Raw genomic sequence first — 18,335 nt, forward strand, 5'->3', positions numbered from 1 at the left:
TTCTGCTGTTTTCCCTGGAAACGGTGAAGAGACTTCCTCATGTGCTGCAGCCGTAGGCTCTAGGAATTGCTTTTGCAGCCAGTGTCCCTTCTCTAGGGACTCATAGAGGTGATGGACCAAAGCTGTGTTTTGGATGTCAAGTAGATTAACGGTCTTCAGCCAGAAAGTGGGAGAGACGTGAGAGAGGGAAATTCTGGAAGGAGGCTGTGTACAGCAGAAGTGACTGATCAGTTCTGATTTTCTTTGCAGCAGCAGTGGCTCCCGTTTCTCCCCTTACCCCTGGTCACTACCATGTCCTCTACCGAGGGTGTGGAGAAACGCAGTTGGGCTGGCATGGGGAGACATACTGCCTGGTTGGTGGCTACCGGGCCTACGGGGATGTTCCTTTGGCCACGCCAGCAAAGGTGGAAGCAGAGAAGCCAGTCCCCCGACGTGCTCCCAAGAGAAAGCACTCTCCGGAAATGTCGCACAAAGATCTGGGTTGCCCCAGACCCAAAATCCGGCGATTGGAGCATTCAAGCCATTTCGGACTAGAAGGTGCTTTGATTCTCAAGCAGGGTGGCCTAACCTCTGGGCACATCCCCTCTGTAACAGCCCCAGTAAACAAGTGTCCCATCCTTGCTTTTTCAAGGTCGGCAACAAGGAGTCCCCTCCTAAAGAAGGTTCTCTCGCATTGCCACACTCTCAAAGGCTGCCCCCAGTGTGCTTCCTTCCTGTGGGCCTGATCAGGCTAAGGGCAGAGTTGTCTCTTTCCTTCTCTGAGTCGGACCAAATCGCCTTAGTAACACCTCTTCACAGTGGTGACCATGTGTTTCACGGGGGCTGCTGCTGAGCCTTTATCTCATCCTTTCATGGTGGAGAGAGGATTATAATGATTTTTACTCCTAGCGGAGAGGGTGGTGCCATATTGATGGGAAGACCGGAAGAACCAAGAGGGGTGTTGAAGTGCTAATGAGACTGGAGGGCTGAGGAGATGGTGTCCCAGGAGGCTGGGTTGATGTGAGCCTAGACTTGGTGCCCAGAATACGGTTCTCAGTCTCCTAATCCCTCCGCCTCAGCATTTGGCCTTGTTCTAATCTACATAAAAGTATCAGAGGGCTAGAGTTCAGTGTGGTTGAAACAGGTAGTATAAATGGGGCCCAAGAGGGGTGGCCAAGGTGGGAGGGGTTCTTAACCAATTTATATAGACTATTTTTTTCCGAAACTTGAAAGACATTTCCATTAAAGCCTCAGAAGTGACAGACTGCAAGAAATGTTTTCTCTGTTGTGGAAAGGAGAGATGGAGAGGCTCATGATTGCAATGACTTTCGGGTTCTACTGTTTTCCCTGGAAACGGTGAAGAGACTTCCTTATGTGCTGTAGCCGTAGTTTCTAGGAATTGCTTTTGCAGGCAGTGTCCCTTCTCTAGGGACTCATGGAGGTGATGGGCCAAGGCTGTGTTCTGGATGTCAAGTAGATTAAAGTTCTTCAGCCAGAAACTGGGAGAGACATGAGAGAGGGAAATTCTGGCAGGAGACTGTGTACAGCAGAAGTGACTGATCAGTTCTGATTTTCTTTGCAGCAGCAGTTCCTTTGGCCACGCCAGCAAAGGTGGAAGCAGAGAAGCCAGTCCCCAGACGTGCTCCCAAGAGAAAGCACTCTCCGGAAAACTCGCACAAAGATCTGGGTTGCCCCAGACCCAAAACCCGGCGATTGGAGCCCGGTGCCAGGAGGTAGACCCCACAGAATCCTGCTGGCTGAGACCTTCTGAAGAGAGAGCAATGGTTTAACTGCCTAAGGCCGCGAATGCCTCTTCCTGCTGTGACCCACCCCGTCCCCCTACTGCCCACTGCCACAGATTAGAACTTTGAAAAGATGGGCACATCTATTAAAATGGCATCATATAAAAATAGGAAATGTTATATACATGTGCTTGATTATGCCATCATATGATGATCCTGCTTGACTTCCCTAACCTAATACGTTCACAAGAATTCTTTACAATCTTTAAAATACTTGATTTGTACACATTGTATATTTATGTATATATGGGTCTCCAACCTGCTCTCGCTGAAAGGGTTCAGACCCAAGCGTGTACATGGAGGGTCTGATTGGTGTAGTTCTGGCAGGGGTCTCATCATAAGCATCTAGGGAAACACCAGGAAAATAGCTCCCCTTGGAGGAAGGGCAAACAGATCTGGCTTATACACAAAGGTTCGCAATAAGAGGACCTGAAACAGGAAGGTCAAAGCCAGTAGGAGGTACTGGGGCAGGGGACATACAGCAAGCAAAAGACATACCATTGGCATTGAATAGAGCCGGGAACACAGAGTGAGGGTCCTGGGGCTGCGGCCCTCAGAAGTCCAAGCAGAAAGGAGGCACTGGGCATTAGGACAGTCAGCCAGCAGGGAGCAGGGCCCAAGCCATTGAGCTGGATTCATGTCTAGGACTCATGCCAAGAGTGCCCTAGATGGCAACTAAGTCACCACGATGGGACTCGGGCACAGGACAAGAGAGTTTAACACCTAGCCAAAGTATCCAGTGGTCCATGATGCCAGGGTAAGTCTTGAAGCAAGCATGACTGAGGCTGGTTTTAAAACTATCGGGGTGGGGGGGCTTACCCGGTGGTGCAGTGGCTGAGAATCCGCCTGCCAATGCAGGGGACACGGGTTTGAGCCCTGGTCTGGGAAGATCCCACATGCCGCGGAGCAACTGGGCCCGTGAGCCACAACTACTGAGCCTGAGCGTCTAGAGGCTCTGCTCCGCAACAAGACAGGCCGCGATAGTGAGAGGCCCACGCACCGCGAAGAAGAGTGGCCCCCACTTGCCGCAACTGGAGAAAGCCCTCGCGCAGAAACGAAGACCCAACACAGCCAAAAATAAAAGTAATAAATAAATAATAAATAAAAAATTTAAAAACAAAACCAGAAACGTAAAATCTGGAAAAAAGTTGAACACCTATATACCCACTGCAGACTTTACAATTAGTATTTTTCTTTTTAATAAATTTATTGATTTATTGATTTATTTTTAGCTGTGTTGGGTCTTCCTTTCTGTGTGAGGGCTTTCTCCAGTTGTGGGGAGCGGGGGCCACTCTTCTTTGCGGTGCGCGGGCCGCTCACTATCGCGGCCTCTCTTGTTGCGGAGCACAGGCTCCAGACGCGCAGGCTCAGTAGTTGTGGCTCACGGGCCCAGTTGCTCCACGGCATGTGGGATCTTCCCAGAGCAGGGCTCGAACCCGTGTCCCGTGCATTAGCAGGCAGATTCTCAACCACTGCGCCACCAGGGAAGCCCTACAATTAGTATTTTGAAAAAAAAAAAAAAAAACAGAACCTCAGTAAAAATGACTTGAGTCTTCAATTAATCCTTTTTTTGTCTTAGTAAAAGTGGAGGGAGATAAACAACCTTAGTAATCGTTACGGATAATATCCGGACTATGGGTGTGTCATTGGCAATGATATTATAACCAGTCCTGGAGTATTACAATGGGCTGGTCATTGTCAAGGGCACTTTCAACTATTGTGCTGCTCTGCCCGAGCGCACTGCAGTGTAGATGTGATGAGTCCCACTTCACAGAACATAAACTGAGACTCAGAGAGGATATATGATGCTTTATAACACCAAATACAGAAAAATTTAAAGAAAAAAATGTCCCGTTGTCAAATCAGTACTGTTCTCTTAATCACGTTTTCTACACTTGTATTATTAAATTTTAACAAAATGAAATACTCCATCTAGTATTTTGTACCCTGCTTTTACACTACATCTTCCCACCATTAAATATTCTTGTAGAAAATCATTTTTAATGAATGAACTGTTTTCCATCCTTTTTTAAAAAAAACATCTTTATTGGAGTATAATTGCTTTACAATGGTGTGTTAGTTTCTGCTTTATAACAAAGTGAATCAGCTCTACATACACATATATCCCCATATCTCCTCCCTCTTGCGTCTCCCTCCCACCCTCCCTATCCCACCCCTCTAGGTGGTCACAAAGCACCGAGCTGATTTCCCTGTGCTACGCGGCTGATTCCCACTAGCTAGCTATTTTACATTTGGTAGTATATATAAGTCCATGCCACTCTCTCACTTCGTCCCAGCTTCCCCTTCCCCTTCCCCGTGTCCTCAAGTCCATTTTCTACGTCTGCGTCTTTATTTTCCATTCTTAAGTTGGGCCATCCGTTATTTAACCAACCCCGTATTGTGGGATTTTTAGGTAGCTTCTAATATTTTTTCTATTACACTACTGGCTGAGATGAATATTCTTGAACATAAGTCTTGTACATAAATTTGACTTTCACCTTAGGATAAGATGCTAAAAGCAAAACTACTGGCTCAAAGTGTATGAACATTTTAAGGCTGTTGATACACAAATTGCCAAATTACCCTGCAGAAGGTTCGCACCAATTTCCATCCCCATCAGCAGCAACAGACGAAAACAGCCTTTTCCTTACATCCTTAGCAGCAAATTTTGTGCATTCTTAAAACTTTCTACCAATGAGATGAGCAAAAAAGAAATAGATTTATAACTTGAATTTCTTTGTTAGGTAGTGAAGTTGAACATCTTTCCATATTTATTGGGGATAAGCTTCTGTTCTATTGTGACTGCCCTGTCGCATCTTCTACCCGTTTATCTATCACTGTGTTGGGAGATGCTGGGATGCAGAACCTCCTTCGGTGCCTGGTGTGGTTCTGCTCCTGCTGACACAGAGTCCTCTCTCAGTAGAAGATGGCTGCTCCTTAGCACTGAGAAAAGTCAGCACCCCTACAGCCCGCCATGGTCCTGGAAGTGATGTCTCAGTGGCTCTGGAGGAATTACATTCAGGTCCCTGGATTTAGCAACTCACCAGCAACCAGAACTGGTACTTCAGGACTAAATGACTCTGCAGTATATCAGTTCTGATGAACTTGACCTTCTTCCCACCTTTTCACCCAGTGACTGAATCAGGCCAAGCTGCGGTGGAGACACAGCTTCGTCTCTCTTCTCCCGGGAGTGGGACTGAAAAGCCAGTACAGAGCAGATCATCCCTGCAGACACTCGCTGGGTGTCCCCGGGGCACAGCAGGAGGAAAGAAGGGTGATCATCCTCACCCTTCTTGGAGGGTGGAGCCACGTTCCAAAAACAGATGCAGTAAGCACGAACCACACAACCACCCAGATGAACTTGAACTCAGCAGTTGGAATGAATAAATAACCCCTCCTTTCTGCAAGTCACTGCTCACCCTGTGCCTCTCTCCATTGGTGAGTGGTTCCTTCTGGCTTGAAATCACTACTGGTGACTTACCACTGCTGGTGCTTTACATTGTTGTTTCCCCCAGGAGAATGTCAAGTTCAGGGCATCCAGTTCCTCCGCGTGAAACCCTTTGTAGTTGCTCTGGGTGAACGGATGAGTGAGAGATAAATGAACAAAACAATTTTTCCCTAGCACTTCCATGCTGTTTCTAAATGACAGATTTCCACAGCTCCCTCCCCCATACAACCACAGACTCTTTGAAGACATTTCTCTCTCTCCCCCCATGCCTGGCACAAAGGGGGATAAATGCAAATCGAGGGAATGAATAAACCAAACTTTATCTGGACCACAATAACGCCTACTTGAGCTCATCTTTCTTCTTTTTTTTTTTTTTTTTTTGATGTTTTAGTTTAAATTTTATTTCCTGCCCCCAAACATCCATTAAGCGCCCAGGAGAAGGAAAAGGGGATGTGACTAGCAATAGAGAGAAATGTTCTTCACAACAATCGCCATGGCAAGCTTAGGCACTTTTGGTGAAATCTCTCTGGGAAGTACTGGCAGAGGAATAAAAGGCAAACTGACACAGAAGTATTGCTTGGTGTGCATTTCCAGGCTCTGCCTTCTTTCTCATCTCTTGGTGGCAGGCGGAGGAAGAGGAGAAAAGGTTAAACTTTTTGATAAACCGGCAGAATAAGCTTATCACATCCTCTCACTATCTCTGCATAGGTTCTAGTCTCTGCCGCATTATATAAGCTTTGCCCAAAGTAATGAACAGGTGAAAGTCAAATGTAATACTTCACCAAACAACTTAAAAATGCTTGCACACCGGAAAAGATTAAGTTGCAGAGAACACAAATGGACCCAGAGCAGCCTTTGCCAAAAGAGAATATTGTGCTAAATGTACAGCCATAGCTCTTTTCCATATGAAGAAACAGTCAGAAGGATAAAAGAACTTGGTCAAAATCACACAAGTAAGTAGGACAGAATCTGGTCTGTCTGTCTCTCCCAGGGTTGTGTTCTTTAACCACCAGGCTAGCTTTTCTCAAATCTGATTCATGCATAGAATAACTCTACCCCTCTGTTTGCCTTGAATATTCCCTGTATATACGTATGCCTGCTGCAGTTTTTCACATTGCCCACTTTGACTCCCAAAAGCAACGGAGAATACACAGTAATTTGGTCAGTCTCTCCATGGACCACTGTGGTGGGACTGCCCAGGAAGCTTATTAAAAGTGCAGCTTCCAGAGCCCTACTCCAGATCTAGATAAGTTTTGTGAGGGTTGGCTCAAGAATCCAGGTACAAGTCTTTTGAAGTGGTTTTGTGCAACCCCCCAGGTGAGTCTCTCGCTCTCTTAAGTTAATAAACCATTTATTCTGCCTCCCGCAGATGCCCAGCCAGGTCCTGTTAAGGTAGGATTCCCCGCACCACATCAGAGGGATGCTCCCAGCCAAGTCATCTCTGGAGCCTTGGAGAATCTGGATGGTCTCGTGCTGGCCCACCTGCCATGACAAACCTCCTCCAGAGCATTCCCCTTCCCATTTTACCTTCTACCACTCCCAAAGGCAGTCGGCTCCAATGAGGCCTGACTTCGTGTGTCCTAACGTGCACCCGCTCATTCAAGCAGTTTAGGATTACAAGGTGCTGTGGTCCTCAACCAGGGGGGCCCAACCTCTAAAATAGTAGTCCAAGCAGTCTCTACCTCCTGGGCACATCCCCTCTGCAACAGCCCCAGTAAACGAATGTCCCATCCTTGCTTTTTCAAGGTCGGCAACAGGGAGTCCCCTCCTAAAGAAGGTTCTCTCGCATTGCCACACTCTCAAAGGCTGCCCCCAGTGTGCTTCCTTCCTGTGGGCCTGATCAGGCTAAGGGCAGAGTTGTCTCTTTCCTTCTCTGAGTCGGACCAAATCGTCTTAGTAACACCTCTTCACAGTGGTGACCATGTGTTTCACGGGGGCTGCTGCTGAGCCTTTACCTCATCCTTTCATGGTGGAGAGAGGGAGGATTATACTGATTTTTACTTCTAGGGGAGAGGGGAGTGTAATGATTATGTTGTCATTTTGTATTATGTCCTTTGGTCATGAACTTGTTTTGAATTTCATATGAAAATGGGCCCACCATTCCCACTTTGTGAGGTCATTCAGCACCCTCATTTTGCACCTTTAACGTCTCTCTCAGTATCACTTGGAAATGTTTGAAATGGCATGAGCTTGTCCTCACATTCCTAACAGCTGTAAATCCGGAGACCCAACATGAACCTAACCATTGAGCAGAACACCTCTCCACTACCTGTGTAACACTGGGTAGGCCCCTTCACCTCTTGCTTTTCTTCAGTCCTCAGTTGTGAAAATGTGAGGGTTCTATGAATTTATATTTGGGGCAGGACAAGGGCGAGGAGAATGTGTCTTTGCTTTTATTCTTCCAAACTGGAATGTCTTCCCTCTCTTCACCGTGGGTCCAAATCTCACTTGTCCTTCAGGCCCACTGCCAAGGAGTCTTCCCTGATTCCCCAGTCCACACCAATCTCTGCCTCTTAGGGTCAGTGCCATACAACGTAGCTCTCTCTTACGTTAATCTTGCCTCTCAAGCCAATCTCAGAATGTGGGTCTCCTTTGCCTTCCTGGGGCCCCTAGGGCTGTGCCAGCCTACCGGCATGCCCCACCTGGGATGTCTGCTAGACTAGGGCATGGGTGGGGAGGCCCAGGTGTGAGGGGCCAGGCAGAGTACCTCTGCCCTCCCCCTGCTCTCCTCCACAAAACTGCCCCTCCTCCTGAAGCCTGACCCCCAAGTCACAGGTTCCTTATTATGACCTCACTGGGTAGTGATGACCTCACAGGCCTTCTCACAGTTTCCATGGCAACGTAACTGCCAACGTGCTGCCCTCAGACAAACTTCCCTGACAGTTCTCCACCAGAAGTTCTCCAACCTCTTTGGTTGTCTGAGGGAGAATGTGTGACCGGATCCTCTACCTTTACTCGAACCTGAGCTCTGTTCCGTGGGTGGGCAGTGCGGCAGAAACACCGAGACCGGGCATCTCTAGAGGAGCCATGGTGTACACACCACCTCACCTGGCTGCCTCATGTTCCTGTGGGGCTTGCCCACTACGTATACCTGAGCGCGTTCCCAGCTGTAAGTAATACCAATGACCTGGGACATCTTCAGGGACCCACAGTGCTCACTTTTGAGGACAAGTGAAAGGTCATCCCTGGACAAGTGTGCAGGATGGTTCTGATCTTTATAAATCTAGCTTCCCCTTTGGGCTACAGGATGCTTCCATTCAGACCCTTTCCTGATTGGCCTCTTAGCAAAAGACAAGTGCATTTTTGTTGGCAAATGGTAAATGGAGCAGTTGGAGGAAGAGGGTCACTCTTGAAACACACCTTCAAACCCAGGCACCTCTGTGCTGTCATGTAGACATCTACATCGGTGCCCTCAGACACATCCCATCCTGAGCTGCTGAGGACTAGGGGAGAGGTTGGTGCCATATTGATGGGAAGACCGGAAGAACCAAGAGGGGTGTTGAAGTGCTAATGAGACTGGAGGGCTGAGGAGATGGTGTCCCAGGAGGCTGGGTTGATGTGAGCCTAGACTTGGTACCCAGAACGTGGGTCTCAGTCTCCTGATCACTCTGCCTCAGTATTTGGCCTTGTTCTAATCTACATAAAAGTATCAGAGGGCTAGAGTTCAGTGTGGTTGAAACAGGCAGTATAAATGGGGCCCAAGAGGGGCTGCCAAGGTGGGAGGGGTCCTTAACCAATCTATATTAGATGAGTTTTTCCCAAAACTTGAAAGACATTTCCATTAAAGCCTCAGAAGTGACCGACTGCAAGAAATGTTTTCTCTGGTGTGGAAGGGAGAGATGGAGAGGCTCATGATTGCAATGACTTTCGGGTTCTGCTGTTTTCCCTGGAAACGGTGAAGAGACTTCCTCATGTGCTGCAGCCGTAGGCTCTAGGAATTGCTTTTGCAGCCAGTGTCCCTTCTCTAGGGACTCATAGAGGTGATGGACCAAAGCTGTGTTTTGGATGTCAAGTAGATTAACGGTCTTCAGCTAGAAAGTGGGAGAGACGTGAGAGAGGGAAATTCTGGCAGGAGGCTGTGTACAGCAGAAGTGACTGATCAGTTCTGATTTTCTTTGCAGCAGCAGTGGCTCCCGTTTCTCCCCTTACCCCTGGTCACTACCATGTCCTCTACCGAGGGTGTGGAGAAACGCAGTTGGGCTGGCATGGGGAGACATACTGCCTGGTTGGTGGCTACCGGGCCTACGGGGATGTTCCTTTGGCCACGCCAGCAAAGGTGGAAGCAGAGAAGCCAGTCCCCCGACGTGCTCCCAAGAGAAAGCACTCTCTGGAAATGTCGCACAAAGATCTGGGTTGCCCCAGACCCAAAATCCGGTGATTGGAGCATTCAAGCCATTTCGGACTAGAAGGTGCTTTGATTCTCAAGCAGGGTGGCCTAACCTCTGGGCACATCCCCTCTGTAACAGCCCCAGTAAACAAATGTCCCATCCTTGCTTTTTCAAGGTCGGCAACAGGGAGTCCCCTCCTAAAGAAGGTTCTCTCGCATTGCCACACTCTCAAAGGCTGCCCCCAGTGTGCTTCCTTCCTGTGGGCCTGATCAGGCTAAGGGCAGAGTTGTCTCTTTCCTTCTCTGAGTCGGACCAAATCGCCTTAGTAACACCTCTTCACAGTGTTGACCATGTGTTTCACGGGGGCTGCTGCTGAGCCTTTATCTCATCCTTTCATGGTGGAGAGAGGATTATAATGATTTTTACTCCTAGCGGAGAGGGTGGTGCCATATTGATGGGAAGACCGGAAGAACCAAGAGGGGTGTTGAAGTGCTAATGAGACTGGAGGGCTGAGGAGATGGTGTCCCAGGAGGCTGGGTTGATGTGAGCCTAGACTTGGTGCCCAGAATACGGTTCTCAGTCTCCTGATCCATCCGCCTCAGCATTTGGCCTTGTTCTAATCTACATAAAAGTATCAGAGGGCTAGAGTTCAGTGTGGTTGAAACAGGTAGTATAAATGGGGCCCAAGAGGGGTGGCCAAGGTGGGAGGGGTTCTTAACCAATTTATATAGACTATTTTTTTCCGAAACTTGAAAGACATTTCCATTAAAGCCTCAGAAGTGACAGACTGCAAGAAATGTTTTCTCTGTTGTGGAAAGGAGAGATGGAGAGGCTCATGATTGCAATGACTTTGGGGTTCTACTGTTTTCCCTGGAAACGGTGAAGAGACTTCCTTATGTGCTGCAGCCGTAGGCTCTAGGATTTGCTTTTGCCGCCAGTGTCCCTTCTCTAGGGACTCATGGAGGTGATGGGCCAAGGCTGTGTTCTGGATGTCAAGTAGATTAAAGGTCTTCAGCCAGAAAGTGGGAGAGACATGAGAGAGGGAAATTCTGGCAGGAGACTGTGTACAGCAGAAGTGACTGATCAGTTCTGATTTTCTTTGCAGCAGCAGTTCCTTTGGCCACGCCAGCAAAGGTGGAAGCAGAGAAGCCAGTCCCCAGACGTGCTCCCAAGAGAAAGCACTCTCCGGAAAACTCGCACAAAGATCTGGGTTGCCCCAGACCCAAAACCCGGCGATTGGAGCCCGGTGCCAGGAGGTAGACCCCACAGAATCCTGCTGGCTGAGCCCTTCTGAAGAGAGAGCAATGGTTTAACTGCCTAAGGCCGCGAATGCCTCTTCCTGCTGTGACCCACCCCGTCCCCCTACTGCCCACTGCCACAGATTAGAACTTTGAAAAGATGGGCACATCTATTAAAATGGCATCATATAAAAATAGGAAATGTTATATACATGTGCTTGATTATGCCATCATATGATGATCCTGCTTGACTTCCCTAACCTAATACGTTCACAAGAATTCTTTACAATCTTTAAAATACTTGATTTGTACACATTGTATATTTATGTATATATGGGTCTCCAACCTGCTCTCGCTGAAAGGGTTCAGACCCAAGCGTGTACATGGAGGGTCTGATTGGTGTAGTTCTGGCAGGGGTCTCATCATAAGCATATAGGGAAACACCAGGGAAATAGCTCCCCTTGGAGGAAGGGCAAACAGATCTGGCTTATACACAAAGGTTCGCAATAAGAGGACCTGAAACAGGAAGGTCAAAGCCAGTAGGAGGTACAGGGGCAGGGGACATACAGCAAGCAAAAGACATACCGTTGGCATTGAATAGAGCCGGGAACACAGAGTGAGGGTCCTGGGGCTGCGACCCTCAGAAGTCCAAGCAGAAAGGAGGCACTGGGCATTAGGACAGTCAGCCAGCAGGGAGCAGGGCCCAAGCCATTGAGCTGGATTCATGTCTAGGACTCATGCCAAGAGTGCCCTAGATGGCAACTAAGTCACAACGATGGGACTCGGGCACAGGACAAGAGAGTTTAACACCTAGCCAAAGTATCCAGTGGTCCATGATGCCAGGGTAAGTCTTGAAGCAAGCATGACTGAGGCTGGTTTTAAAACTATCGGGGTGGGGGGGCTTCCCTGGTGGTGCAGTGGCTGAGAATCCGCCTGCCAATGCAGGGGACACGGGTTTGAGCCCTGGTCTGGGACGATCCCACATGCCGCGGAGCAACTGGGCCCGTGAGCCACAACTACTGAGCCTGAGCGTCTAGAGGCTCTGCTCCGCAACAAGACAGGCCGCGATAGTGAGAGGCCCACGCGCCGCGAAGAAGAGTGGCCCCCACTTGCCGCAACTGGAGAAAGCCCTCGCGCAGAAACGAAGACCCAACACAGCCAAAAATAAAAGTAATAAATAAATAATAAATAAAAAATTTAAAAACAAAACCAGAAACGTAAAATCTGGAAAAAAGTTGAACACCTATATACCCACTGCAGACTTTACAATTAGTATTTTTCTTTTTAATAAATTTATTGATTTATTGATTTATTTTTAGCTGTGTTGGGTCTTCCTTTCTGTGTGAGGGCTTTCTCCAGTTGTGGGGAGCGGGGGCCACTCTTCTTTGCGGTGCGCGGGCCGCTCACTATCGCGGCCTCTCTTGTTGCGGAGCACAGGCTCCAGACGCGCAGGCTCAGTAGTTGTGGCTCACGGGCCCAGTTGCTCCACGGCATGTGGGATCTTCCCAGAGCAGGGCTCAAACCCGTGTCCCCTGCATTAGCAGGCAGATTCTCGACCACTGGGCCACCAGGGAAGCCCTACAATTAGTATTTTGAAAAAAAAAAAAAAAAACAGAACCTCAGTAAAAATGATTTGAGTCTTCAATTAATCCTTTTTTTGTCTTAGTAAAAGTGGAGGGAGATAAACAACCTTAGTAATCGTTACGGATAATATCCGGACTATGGGTGTGTCATTGGCAATGATATTATAACCAGTCCTGGAGTATTACAATGGGCTGGTCATTGTCAAGGGCACTTTCAAATATTGTGCTGCTCTGCCCGAGCGCACTGCAGTGTAGATGTGATGAGTCCCACTTCACAGAACATAAACTGAGACTCAGAGAGGATATATGATGCTTTATAACACCAAATACAGAAAAATTTAAAGAAAAAAATGTCCCGTTGTCAAATCAGTAATGTTCTCTTAATCACGTTTTCTACACTTGTATTATTAAATTTTAACAAAATGAAATACTCCATCTAGTATTTTGTACCCTGCTTTTACACTACATCTTCCCACCATTAAATATTCTTGTAGAAAATCATTTTTACTGAATGAACTGTTTTCCATCCTTTTTTAAAAAAAACATCTTTATTGGAGTATAATTGCTTTACAATGGTGTGTTAGTTTCTGCTTTATAACAAAGTGAATCAGCTCTACATACACATATATCCCCATATCTCCTCCCTCTTGCGTCTCCCTCCCACCCTCCCTATCCCACCCCTCTAGGTGGTCACAAAGCACCGAGCTGATTTCCCTGTGCTACGCGGCTGATTCCCACTAGCTAGCTATTTTACATTTGGTAGTATATATAAGTCCATGCCACTCTCTCACTTCGTCCCAGCTTCCCCTTCCCCTTCCCCGTGTCCTCAAGTCCATTTTCTACGTCTGCGTCTTTATTTTCCATTCTTAAGTTGGGCCATCCGTTATTTAACCAACCCCGTATTGTGGGATTTTTAGGTAGCTTCTAATATTTTTTCTATTACACTACTGGCTGAGATGAATATTCTTGAACATAAGTCTTGTACATAAATTTGACTTTCACCTTAGGATAAGATGCTAAAAGCAAAACTACTGGCTCAAAGTGTATGAACATTTTAAGGCTGTTGATACACAAATTGCCAAATTACCCTGCAGAAGGTTCGCACCAATTTCCATCCCCATCAGCAGCAACAGACGAAAACAGCCTTTTCCTTACATCCTTAGCAGCAAATTTTGTGCATTCTTAAAACTTTCTACCAATGAGATGAGCAAAAAAGAAATAGATTTATAACTTGAATTTCTTTGTTAGGTAGTGAAGTTGAACATCTTTCCATATTTATTGGGGATAAGCTTCTGTTCTATTGTGACTGCCCTGTCGCATCTTCTACCCGTTTATCTATCACTGTGTTGGGAGATGCTGGGATGCAGAACCTCCTTCGGTGCCTGGTGTGGTTCTGCTCCTGCTGACACAGAGTCCTCTCTCAGTAGAAGATGGCTGCTCCTTAGCACTGAGAAAAGTCAGCACCCCTACAGCCCGCCATGGTCCTGGAAGTGATGTCTCAGTGGCTCTGGAGGAATTACATTCAGGTCCCTGGATTTAGCAACTCACCAGCAACCAGAACTGGTACTTCAGGACTAAATGACTCTGCAGTATATCAGTTCTGATGAACTTGACCTTCTTCCCACCTTTTCACCCAGTGACTGAATCAGGCCAAGCTGCGGTGGAGACACAGCTTCGTCTCTCTTCTCCCGGGAGTGGGACTGAAAAGCCAGTACAGAGCAGATCATCCCTGCAGACACTCGCTGGGTGTCCCCGGGGCACAGCAGGAGGAAAGAAGGGTGATCATCCTCACCCTTCTTGGAGGGTGGAGCCACGTTCCAAAAACAGATGCAGTAAGCACGAACCACACAACCACCCAGATGAACTTGAACTCAGCAGTTGGAATGAATAAATAACCCCTCCTTTCTGCAAGTCACTGCTCACCCTGTGCCTCTCTCCATTGGTGAGTGGTTCCTTCTGGCTTGAAATCACTACTGGTGACTTACCACTGCTGGTGCTTTACATTGTTGTTTCCCCCAGGAGAATGTCAAGTTCAGGGCATCCAGTTCCTCCGCGTGAAACCCTTTGTAGTTGCTCTGGGTGAACGGATGAGTGAGAGATAAATGAACAAAACAATTTTTCCCTAGCACTTCCATGCTGTTTCTAAATGACAGATTTCCACAGCTCCCTCCCCCATACAACCACAGACTCTTTGAAGACATTTCTCTCTCTCCCCCCATGCCTGGCACAAAGGGGGATAAATGCAAATCGAGGGAATGAATAAACCAAACCTTATCTGGACCACAATAACGCCTACTTGAGCTCATCTTTCTTCTTTTTTTTTTTTTTTTTTGATGTTTTAGTTTAAATTTTATTTCCTGCCCCCAAACATCCATTAAGCGCCCAGGAGAAGGAAAAGGGGATGTGACTAGCAATAGAGAGAAATGTTCTTCACAACAATCGCCATGGCAAGCTTAGGCACTTTTGGTGAAATCTCTCTGGGAAGTACTGGCAGAGGAATAAAAGGCAAACTGACACAGAAGTATTGCTTGGTGTGCATTTCCAGGCTCTGCCTTCTTTCTCATCTCTTGGTGGCAGGCGGAGGAAGAGGAGAAAAGGTTAAACTTTTTGATAAACCGGCAGAATAAGCTTATCACATCCTCTCACTATCTCTGCATAGGTTCTAGTCTCTGCCGCATTATATAAGCTTTGCCCAAAGTAATGAACAGTTGAAAGTCAAATGTAATACTTCACCAAACAACTTAAAAATGCTTGCACACCGGAAAAGATTAAGTTGCAGAGAACACAAATGGACCCAGAGCAGCCTTTGCCAAAAGAGAATATTGTGCTAAATGTACAGCCATAGCTCTTTTCCATATGAAGAAACAGTCAGAAGGATAAAAGAACTTGGTCAAAATCACACAAGTAAGTAGGACAGAATCTGGTCTGTCTGTCTCTCCCAGGGTTGTGTTCTTTAACCACCAGGCTAGCTTTTCTCAAATCTGATTCATGCATAGAATAACTCTACCCCTCTGTTTGCCTTGAATATTCCCTGTATATACGTATGCCTGCTGCAGTTTTTCACATTGCCCACTTTGACTCCCAAAAGCAACGGAGAATACACAGTAATTTGGTCAGTCTCTCCATGGACCACTGTGGTGGGACTGCCCAGGAAGCTTATTAAAAGTGCAGCTTCCAGAGCCCTACTCCAGATCTAGATAAGTTTTGTGAGGGTTGGCTCAAGAATCCAGGTACAAGTCTTTTGAAGTGGTTTTGTGCAACCCCCCAGGTGAGTCTCTCGCTCTCTTAAGTTAATAAACCATTTATTCTGCCTCCCGCAGATGCCCAGCCAGGTCCTGTTAAGGTAGGATTCCCCGCACCACATCAGAGGGATGCTCCCAGCCAAGTCATCTCTGGAGCCTTGGAGAATCTGGATGGTCTCGTGCTGGCCCACCTGCCATGACAAACCTCCTCCAGAGCATTCCCCTTCCCATTTTACCTTCTACCACTCCCAAAGGCAGTCGGCTCCAATGAGGCCTGACTTCGTGTGTCCTAAAGTGCACCCGCTCATTCAAGCAGTTTAGGATTACAAGGTGCTGTGGTCCTCAACCAGGGGGGCCCAACCTCTAAAATAGTAGTCCAAGCAGTCTCTACCTCCTGGGCACATCCCCTCTGCAACAGCCCCAGTAAACGAATGTCCCATCCTTGCTTTTTCAAGGTCGGCAACAGGGAGTCCCCTCCTAAAGAAGGTTCTCTCGCATTGCCACACTCTCAAAGGCTGCCCCCAGTGTGCTTCCTTCCTGTGGGCCTGATCAGGCTAAGGGCAGAGTTGTCTCTTTCCTTCTCTGAGTCGGACCAAATCGTCTTAGTAACACCTCTTCACAGTGGTGACCATGTGTTTCACGGGGGCTGCTGCTGAGCCTTTACCTCATCCTTTCATGGTGGAGAGAGGGAGGATTATACTGATTTTTACTTCTAGGGGAGAGGGGAGTGTAATGATTATGTTGTCATTTTGTATTATGTCCTTTGGTCATGAACTTGTTTTGAATTTCATATGAAAATGGGCCCACCATTCCCACTTTGTGAGGTCATTCAGCACCCTCATTTTGCACCTTTAACGTCTCTCTCAGTATCACTTGGAAATGTTTGAAATGGCATGAGCTTGTCCTCACATTCCTATCAGCTGTAAATCCGGAGACCCAACATGAACCTAACCATTGAGCAGAACACCTCTCCACTACCTGTGTAACACTGGGTAGGCCCCTTCACCTCTTGCTTTTCTTCAGTCCTCAGTTGTGAAAATGTGAGGGTTCTATGAATTTATATTTGGGGCAGGACAAGGGCGAGGAGAATGTGTCTTTGCTTTTATTCTTCCAAACTGGAATGTCTTCCCTCTCTTCACCGTGGGTCCAAATCTCACTTGTCCTTCAGGCCCACTGCCAAGGAGTCTTCCCTGATTCCCCAGTCCACACCAATCTCTGCCTCTTAGGGTCAGTGCCATACAACGTAGCTCTCTCTTACGTTAATCTTGCCTCTCAAGCCAATCTCAGAATGTGGGTCTCCTTTGCCTTCCTGGGGCCCCTAGGGCTGTGCCAGCCTACCGGCATGCCCCACCTGGGATGTCTGCTAGACTAGGGCATGGGTGGGGAGGCCCAGGTGTGAGGGGCCAGGCAGAGTACCTCTGCCCTCCCCCTGCTCTCCTCCACAAAACTGCCCCTCCTCCTGAAGCCTGACCCCCAAGTCACAGGTTCCTTATTATGACCTCACTGGGTAGTGATGACCTCACAGGCCTTCTCACAGTTTCCATGGCAACGTAACTGCTAACGTGCTGCCCTCAGACAAACTTCCCTGACAGTTCTCCACCAGAAGTTCTCCAACCTCTTTGGTTGTCTGAGGGAGAATGTGTGACCGGATCCTCTACCTTTACTCGAACCTGAGCTCTGTTCCGTGGGTGGGCAGTGCGGCAGAAACACCGAGACCGGGCATCTCTAGAGGAGCCATGGTGTACACACCACCTCACCTGGCTGCCTCATGTTCCTGTGGGGCTTGCCCACTACGTATACCTGAGCGCGTTCCCAGCTGTAAGTAATACCAATGACCTGGGACATCTTCAGGGACCCACAGTGCTCACTTTTGAGGACAAGTGAAAGGTCATCCCTGGACAAGTGTGCAGGATGGTTCTGATCTTTATAAATCTAGCTTCCCCTTTGGGCTACAGGATGCTTCCATTCAGACCCTTTCCTGATTGGCCTCTTAGCAAAAGACAAGTGCATTTTTGTTGGCAAATGGTAAATGGAGCAGTTGGAGGAAGAGGGTCACTCTTGAAACACACCTTCAAACCCAGGCACCTCTGTGCTGTCATGTAGACATCTACATCGGTGCCCTCAGACACATCCCATCCTGAGCTGCTGAGGACTAGGGGAGAGGTTGGTGCCATATTGATGGGAAGACCGGAAGAACCAAGAGGGGTGTTGAAGTGCTAATGAGACTGGAGGGCTGAGGAGATGGTGTCCCAGGAGGCTGGGTTGATGTGAGCCTAGACTTGGTACCCAGAACGTGGGTCTCAGTCTCCTGATCACTCTGCCTCAGTATTTGGCCTTGTTCTAATCTACATAAAAGTATCAGAGGGCTAGAGTTCAGTGTGGTTGAAACAGGCAGTATAAATGGGGCCCAAGAGGGGCTGCCAAGGTGGGAGGGGTCCTTAACCAATCTATATTAGATGAGTTTTTCCCAAAACTTGAAAGACATTTCCATTAAAGCCTCAGAAGTGACCGACTGCAAGAAATGTTTTCTCTGGTGTGGAAGGGAGAGATGGAGAGGCTCATGATTGCAATGACTTTCGGGTTCTGCTGTTTTCCCTGGAAACGGTGAAGAGACTTCCTCATGTGCTGCAGCCGTAGGCTCTAGGAATTGCTTTTGCAGCCAGTGTCCCTTCTCTAGGGACTCATAGAGGTGATGGACCAAAGCTGTGTTTTGGA

The sequence above is a fragment of the Balaenoptera physalus genome, assembly GCF_965194825.1.
Source record: "Balaenoptera physalus genome assembly, chromosome: 21".
Lineage (NCBI taxonomy): Eukaryota > Metazoa > Chordata > Mammalia > Artiodactyla > Balaenopteridae > Balaenoptera > Balaenoptera physalus.